Here is an 8957-nt window from a genome sequence, read left to right on the forward strand (position 1 = left end):
TGTTTGATGAAGGAGTTGTTTGGTAGTGTGATGAAGAATATTTCTGGTAGTCCGAGGACAGTCTTGAACTGATATTGCAGGTGCACTTATTCCAAACACATAACTCAGGGCAATGTTAATATCACTATGTAACCTTTTTTTAGTCCTTTTACTAAGCGGTAGAGCACTTGTTGACTTTTGATAGAGTGAAATAGTGATTGTAATGATTATCAAGCCAAGTAGATAGAAAGATGTTGATATTATGGTGTAAACTGGAACTAAAACATCTTGTGATTTGTTTGTGTTCTGAAGAAAAAAAAAAACATGAAACAAATATATAGTTTCAGTTTCTCTTTTATAAAAAAAATAAAAAATAAAATAAAAAGACAAGCCTATATCTAGATGTTGTAGATGTTGCAGAGAGATGGAGACAGTGTAGATTGTAGAGTGAATGTGATTGAGCAGTACTGTGTCGTCCCACCAGAGGGCGCCACGCTCCCAGCAGTCCCTCTAGAGGGACACTTGTGTCCCAGTCACCCTGACCACTTCCTGACTTCTTCCTGACCTCTTCCTGAAAAACAAATGACAGCGAAACCAGATCCCCCCCGACGCTGTCGTGTTAATAGGAGGTTATAGATACAGTGTTATAGATAGTGTTATAGATACAGTGTGCATACAGGGTTATAGATATAGTGTTATAGATACAGTGTGCATCTTTATTTCTACTGACTCTTCCTTCCCTGTAGCTGCATCCCCCATGCCCTCTGACCTCTCACCCCTGGACCCCAGAACCCCCCCCCCCCCCTCTGACTCTCTAAGCGGGCTGTGGCCTCTCCTAAACTCAGGAGGTTAGCCATGTCTGTGGAGGGGGGTGCAGGGGGGAGATCTCCCTGGGCATCGGGTGCTAGTGTGTGTGTGATGTTCCCTGTGCCAGGGTGCTCTCCACCTCCCTCTGCCCTACTCTGGAGGGGCCACACACTCACACCGATTGGCTCACACACCAACTGACTAACTTGTGAGTGAGTGTGTGTGTGTGCTGCACACAGAGATGTTTTGCTTTAAAATAACACATGAATTAAACATGGTTTGACGTAAACAAGCCAATTCTTGACAAATCTCTGTTGATAAAAGTACTGTAAACCATGAAGGAAGCCAAACGCAGACACACAACACGCCCAGCCACACGCCCAGCCACACGCCCAGCGCCCAGCCACACGCCCAGCCACACGCCCAGCGCCCAGCCACACGCCCAGCGCCCAGCCACACGCCCAGCGCCCAGCCACACGCCCAGCCACACGCCCAGCCACACGCCCAGCCACACGCCCAGCCACACGCCCAGCCACACGCCCAGCCACACGCCCAGCGCCCATCCACACGCCCAGCCACACGCCCAGCGCCCATCCACACGCCCAGCCACACGCCCAGCGCCCAGCCACAATGCCACAAGTATAACTTCCCATGTGAACTTTTCCCCACATCAGAAGCAGAGAGGGTTGTAGAAGCATGCTGGTCTAACAGTGAACTCTGACATTGGCTCCTATTGGTCCATCGTCACCCAATCACCTCACACTAACCAGTCTCCCCCCCTTTTTACCATCTCATCTCCTCCTAACCCACCCTTCACCCCCGGCCTAACTCTCTCTCATCCCTTTATCTCCTCTCTCTTTCTCTCCTCTCTCACTCTCTATCTCTCTATCTCTCTCTCTCTCTCTCTGTTTCCCTTTTCTGTGTCATTTTCCAACACTCATCCTCTTAACCATCTCCCCTCCCTCCCTCCCTCCCTCCCTCCCTCCCTCCCTCCCTCCCTCACTCCCTCCTCCCCCTCTCTCAGGTTGCAGTGTCTGCCGACTCTCAGGAGGCTCTGTTTCCAGACGGAGGGGGGAGTGAAGAGGGGGGCCTGGACATGGCCTGTCTGGACCGCCCTCCCCCCTCCCCCCCCCCCATCCCACACCTCCTCCCTCTCCTCCTCCCCCTCCTACTATCAGCAGCCTTCTGTCCGTCTAGTCCCGCCCACCCCGGGGGCCTCCCCCAAACCTGCGCGCCCCGGCAGCGTGCACACGCAGCTCTCCTCCCCCTCCTTCTCCTCCTCCTCTCCCCTCCCACCCCCTGCTTCCCCCTCGGCCCCACCCCGCAGACAAGAAGAGGCGGCGGCGGATCAGGAAGTGTCCCTCCTCACCGGGGCGGGGCTGGCGGGCGGGGACCACGTCATCGGGGGTCTCGGCCCGGACGGGGACTACCAGGACGGGGGTTACCAAGGTTACGGGGTCGGGCCGTGCCTCCGGCAGCTGAAGAGGTTCCACAGCGTGGACACCCAGGGGGGGCAGAGCCTCCTGCTGCCCCGCCCACGCCCCTCGTCCTGGTTGGACGACCCGCGGCGCCACTCTGTGGAGGTGTGTTCGACGGCGCCGCCCGGCCCCCCACGGAGCAGCACGGCCTCCACTTCCTCCGGCTTCCTGTCCCGGGCCGACAGCCTCCAGACCCAGTCCCTCACCCCCACCCAGACCTCCCTGCCCTCCCCCCGCCGCAAGAAGAAGATGAGCCCCCCCTGCATCTCCGTGGACCCCCCCCTGGAGGCCGAGTCTGGGCTGCACCCGGCCCTGGTGGGCCACGGGCCCCCTGCCCTGCCCTGCCGGGACACCTGTCTGAGGAGGAGGGCCCCCTCCAGCGAATCCAAGGACTCGTTCGATCTGGGGGGCGGGGAAGGGGGGTCCTTCAGCCAGGACGGGGGGCCGGGGAACCCCAAGCTGTTGACTCTCCCTAGTTTCTCCTTCGAGAAAACCAGCTCTGAGCACTGAACACTGATGAACACACACTCTCTCAGACAGACTCTACACACACACACACACACACACACAGGCGCACACACACGATGCACTCAGTGTATCCTTGATGGTGATAGTCCTAGTAGTAACGCCGTAGAGAGTAATAATGGTTAAAAAAATAACTACACCAAACGGTGAACACATCATTGGTTTCATGAGGAGTGCAGTCCTGTCGTCGTGGAAACATCATTTGTCTTTGTATCGTTACTGCTGAAAGAACAGGAGAACAACTGAACAGAGATGAAACTTACAACCACCATCATGGGCTGTTTCTCCTACCGCACCTGTGCACCCATTGGCTGCGTGGGCATCACATGACCTCTGGAGGGACGTCAACACCGGGGTCTGTGGATGGCGCCCCCTGTGGCTGCTGATGGAACTGCCCGGTGTTGAGCATATGGACTTTTGCCCCCGCCAAGGGTATCAGAGGAGGTAAAAAGCAATATGAACGTTTTAGAGACACTATTTTCTTAAATTATTGGGCCGTAGTGTTTGTACAGGATGTAGATTTGTTTTTTGTTTTTTTTTGCGTTAAATTTTTTATTTCGTTTTGTCTTTTTGTGACTTTTACTCGTTTGTTTCAATGTTCCAAAGTTTGTTTGTTTTCCACCGTAGGTTATTTGTAGCTTTCTTGATTTAAGGAAAGTGAAACATTTTTAAAGTGCTGAGAACCATGTATTTGTAGGAATAATATATATATAAAAACGACTCATTAAACTGAGCTTGGATTTTTAAGCACAAGAAAAAGAGTCCTTGTTGGATTCATTGACTGCCCAGTGGAGTCGGTGTGGCTGATTGGATAACACCCATCTCAACTTCAGTATTGTGATATGTCTACTCCTTACACCATCCTATGACTCTTCACTGGCAGCTGAATGATGTAAGATGGAAGGATTCAGTAGTCAATACCCCAAGCCCTCTCTACCCAGCAGTTAGAAGGGGTTTGTTTGTTTTGTTTAATCATGCATGGCTGGAAGGGGGGAGTCTCCAGGGGAAAACAGACGAGGTGGGCTCGTGTTAAAGTAGTAGTACTCACTGTTCACGCTCTGCAAGATGTACAGGGCTCGTGTTAAAGTAGTAGTACTCAATGTTCTCACACTGCAAGATGTACAGGGCTTGTGTTAAAGTAGTAGTACTCACTGTTCACGATCTGCAAGATGTACAGGGCTCGTGTTAAAGTAGTAGTACTCACTGTTCACACTCTGCAAGATGTACAGGGCTTGTGTTAAAGTAGTAGTACTCACTGTTCACGATCTGCAAGATGTACAGGGCTCGTGTTAAAGTAGTAGTACTCACTGTTCACACTCTGCAAGATGTACAGGCTTCCAGGTTGTGTGTTATCGATACAGTCTCCAGGGGAAAACAGAGGAGGTGGGCTCGTGTTAAAGTAGTAGTACTCACTGTTCACGCTCTGCAAGATGTACAGGGCTCGTGTTAAAGTAGTAGTACTCAATGTTCACACTCTGCAAGATGTACAGGGCTTGTGTTAAAGTAGTAGTAAAGTAGTGTGTGTGTGTTTTAGTGAGTGTGTGCGTGTGGGTTTGTCTTACGTGTGTGTGTTCTGTTTGTGTGTGCGCGAATGTGTGTGTGTGTGTGTGAGTGTGTGTGTGGGAGTGTGTGTGTGCGTGTGTGTGTGCACCTAAACATTTCCTCCAGGTCAGCAGACTGACATGGTGAACCACATCTGCTGGAGTCCCGAGAGTGGAGCCTTCACATCGTAGTCCAAGTCTCCCAGACAGCACGGTTAATCCCTGTGTGTGTGTGTGTTTGAAGGAAAGATCTACGCACACATACGATCACTAGCCTGGTTAGCCATGCCAAGGCTAGCCTGATGAGTCATTCTGTTGCTAGCCTATGAGTCATGCTGGGCAGTGGTTGTAGATAACAAAGAAACAAAGGCTAGGAATGGCACGGCTATTTTGGGTATGAGGTTTTCTGAGGTAAAGAGACCTGATTTGGCAGTTGGTGGTTTGGAAAGTTCTGTTCCCAGGTTCTCAAGTGTGTAATGAATCCCCGGAGACACGCCGCACACAGACCCTGTTGGACGTTTCACTTCTAATGAACTACCTCTTCAGATCTCTCTCCTGGTGTCTGCCACAGAGGTGAAACATTTATAGTAGGTGCCAGGTTTAGTCCTCCAGTCTGAGTCTATTTAGTATGTGGTCCTCTGCTGTCTCCATCTCTCCCCTCTGCCTCCTCCTCCTCCCTCACCTCCCTGAGACCTCTTCCTCCTGTCCTCCTCCTTCACCTCCTGTATCCTCTCGTTTCTCCTTATCCTGTCTCAATTTCCTGTCATTCATTCTCCCCCAGTCCTCCTCCCCCTATCCCCCCTCCTCATCCCAGCATGCCTAATGAATAACAAGAAGGACCAGATGGAGGATAACTAGTTGTTAGTTTTCCATCAATAAACCTCCAGATTGACGTGGGTTTTGGGCTCCCAGTGTCTGTGTGTCTCTTAAGGACGACCACTTCCCTCCCTGACACACACATATCAGTGTTTACATGCACTCCTCAGGGTGCCAATTACGGGGGGGTTTGGGGGGGTCTGACCCCCCTAATTAAGAGTTGGACCCCCCCCACACAAAAGATGTCAAAACAACAGGTTGGGGGGGTCGATACACGCCCTGGAGAAGAAGTTGACCCCCCCGATTGTCATTGTATAATTCGCACTTTGCTCCTCTTCCTCCTCCTCCTCCTTCTTCTCCATCCTTTCCTACTACCTCCTCCACTCCCTTGTCCACCACAAGATCAACAACACAATTAAGACAAAACAACCTCCAGAGTCGCGCTGCAGGAGTCGGTAGAGGGAGAGGTTAGGAGGATCAGCTGTCGTGACAAAACAACATGCAAAGAAACCCAAATGAGTCCTGGTGACTGCAGGCCCAGCGAGGCAGACTCGGAGCTCTTGTTTACCAGTTAGGAACCGTGAAGATGGTCTGCACAGCGGTGCTCTGGAAGGGTCAGTTTTGATTGGTCGGTCGGTCGAGGGGACGGCGTGCCGAGCCGGGCGCTCCACGGGGTTCAGGATCAGACGCCGCGTCGGGAAGAGGGGGGAAATCTGTGGCGGCTGTTTCCGTCAGGAGACGGATCAATCACACCAAACAGGAAACAGGAAAGTAACAGCGCCTATTCCCATGTGTTCACACAGGAAGGTGGAGTAAATAAACCCAGATCAGACACACATCTGAACCTGTAATTACCTCGTGACTCTCAGTGGGGGAGGTAACCCTACCGACAAGGAAAACTGTTTGTGCTCAATAATGAAACTTCTGGGAGAGAAAGTTTTTTCTCAAAACAAAAAGTTGGTTTTTGTGTTTGTGTTCTCGAAGGTAACATGTGTTACCTGAAAGATAACGCTAAGCTTAATTATAGCCTACAGCAAAACACATTGCGTATCGATTTTGAGAGGAAGTTGGGTAAAAAGTGAGACTGTAAGGGGATACAATCCTCATAGTCTCTCTGGAAATCAACAACGGATTTTGGCTGAAAATAACTTTCCATCACAAAATCGACAAAACATTTAAGAATGCTAGCTTAACTAATCGCTTCAGCTTGTGGTTGGTTGTGTGTATGTATTTTCCCCTGTGGAATTTGGAGGGATATTGTCTCCAGTTGTATCTGTCTCTGACAGAGGCAGAGGCACAGAGAGGCAGCAAGACGATCCTGTTGAGGTGAAACCCATCCAGACCACGGCAGTTTGGTAAAAGCTGTCAGTGGGGAAAAAAATATTCCTAAACACTGAAGTAAGCCCTGAGAGGACTTTGGTATAATAGTTCTAATCTAATTCAATCACAAACTATATTGGTTTTTGTTGGAATCACAGCGGGAGTTTTTTAGTGAAGGGTAGGGCTGGAGATATTGTGAAGCGATTGTGGTGAGCGAAATGCTAGTCTTTGAGAACACTTCCCAGGGTAATGTTGGAGGTAATTTCATTCTGATTGATCTTCTATTTGTGTCCTCCCTGTGATGATTAAAATACTGTGTGTGTGTGTGTGTGTGTGTGTGTGTAGGCCTTTATGTGTAGTTGTGTTGTTTCTTTCAAGTCCTCTCTCCAGGAGTCCTCTGGCGTCATGCTCTCAAAACAACTACCAGAAAACAGCGGGAAGCTGACGTGATCCTGACACAGATCAGGTTTAAACCCGATAGATGGAGCACAGTTACATAGTCTTACTTAGGCTACATCTTCTCTTCCATCATATGCTGATCCCCCCCAAAGGACAGCTCTGATCCTGTCCCCCGGGCGCTGACAGGATCCGGGGAGAGGACAGGCTCAAACAGCTGGATGCGAGGTCGCATCGCGTCAGGCTAGCTAGCCTCAGTGGGTTCCAGGCCCGGACTCAGACCTGAACGCCCAGAACAGGAACGTGAGATTGAATGTCTCACATCTGGATCATTTGAAGACTGGCTTCCGAAAAGCAACACAGAGTCTGTATTGTGTATGTTTTAAGCATTTTATTCATTAGGATCATCCATCTGGAGGAATGGTAAATGGACTGTTTATGTAGCGTTTTTTTTATTTTAGCGGTAGTCAAAGCGCTTTGCAAATCAATCTCCACACCCCAACACAGCAGACCAGCAAGAGAAGCACATTCATGACTTTGCTCAAATTTGCGAACCCTGCTAACTCTGACTAGGAAAGTGCCACATGCATGATATTTACTCTGGTTACTCATACTAGTCCCCTCAATGTACAGTAAGAATAATTTGATGCAGGGATATACAGTACAGAAATTACATGGGGGGTGCATTTCAAGGCAGGGCTGTATTGTGTCTTGCCAAGAAATGAAGCGACAGCAAAAGATTATTCGCATTCGATCAAGTTCCAGAGCCCTGCTTTCTTGACGTTTTCTAGATATGTTTGGTCTCCCAGTATTAAGCGTGAATTAATGGGTGGGTGTGATTGGTCGAAAGTATCAGGTAAGAAGTGTTTATTTATCTTCTCTTCCTCTCCTTACAGTTTGTGGTTTATATACGTCCCTCCTCCTGTCAGTTTATTTTGAGCACAACAAACTCTTGATTCTGTCAGACATTTTGACATTCTTATCTTTTTAATTGGTGAAAGGAACAGCCCAAACAAGTGTGTGTGTGTGTTTTCGTGTGTGTGTGTGTGTGTGTGTAGGTTTAATGATACAGTATGATGGCTGACTGAACTCCTGGAAACCTCCCTACACGTACCTCATTCACATCCCATCATACACCCCCCTGGCGTGACCATGGTGACCCACGCAGACAGGAAGTGACATGTACTGGCGCTAATAGGCTCCATCTCCTGGTTTAGACCGATGTCATGCTCCAGAGGAGGTAATTGCAAGTGACGAAAGAGACGTGTCCTGTTCTTAGACGTGTATGTGTGTGGCACAGTGCTGCACATAGAGAGAGAGAGAGAGCATCTGCTGATGGTATCTCTCGCCCTCTTTTCCCATCCATGCAGTTCTTCACGTTCTTCTCTATCTCTCCATCCGTGGTCTGATCCTATCCGGTCTGTTCTCAGACCACAGGACACACACACGCACCCTCTCACACACACACTCACCCTCTCTTACACACACACTGTTTCTTACACACAGGGAGATAAGGAGGTGGGAGTCAGGTGGCTGAGCGGTGAGGGAGTCGGGCTAGTAATCTGAAGGTTGCCAGTTCGATTCCCGGTCATGCCAACTGATGTTGTTTCCTTGGGCAAGGCACTTCACCCTACTTGCCTCGGGGGAATGTCCCTGTACTTACTGTAAGTCGCTCTGGATAAGAGCGTCTGCTAAATGACTAAATGTAAATGTAAGGAGGGCAGCATGTATATCTGAACACTGCAGGGTTTTAATAACATCTACTGCAGGAGGCCTGGGTACACACACTCATGTTGGACGTAAGTCCTAGTGTTTGAGATAATCCGATGAACACACACACGCACATACACACGCACCAGCTCACACACACACATACACACATACTCACCCACACAAGCACACTTTTATAAGAGCGATTGTATGGAAGCCTTTGAAACAGATGTATATCAGAAGCGGGTTAATAAATCACAGTGTGAAGAGGGTTGTGTTTGTTAGCTTGTTACCTTCACGCTGTGGCCAGTCTGCATAACAGGACATGAAATGCACACACACTAAAACTAACTCATCTTTATGTCAGTTTCTTTTCTCAGACTCT

The sequence above is a fragment of the Osmerus mordax genome, chromosome 10 (genome assembly GCF_038355195.1).
Source record: "Osmerus mordax isolate fOsmMor3 chromosome 10, fOsmMor3.pri, whole genome shotgun sequence".
NCBI lineage: Eukaryota > Metazoa > Chordata > Actinopteri > Osmeriformes > Osmeridae > Osmerus > Osmerus mordax.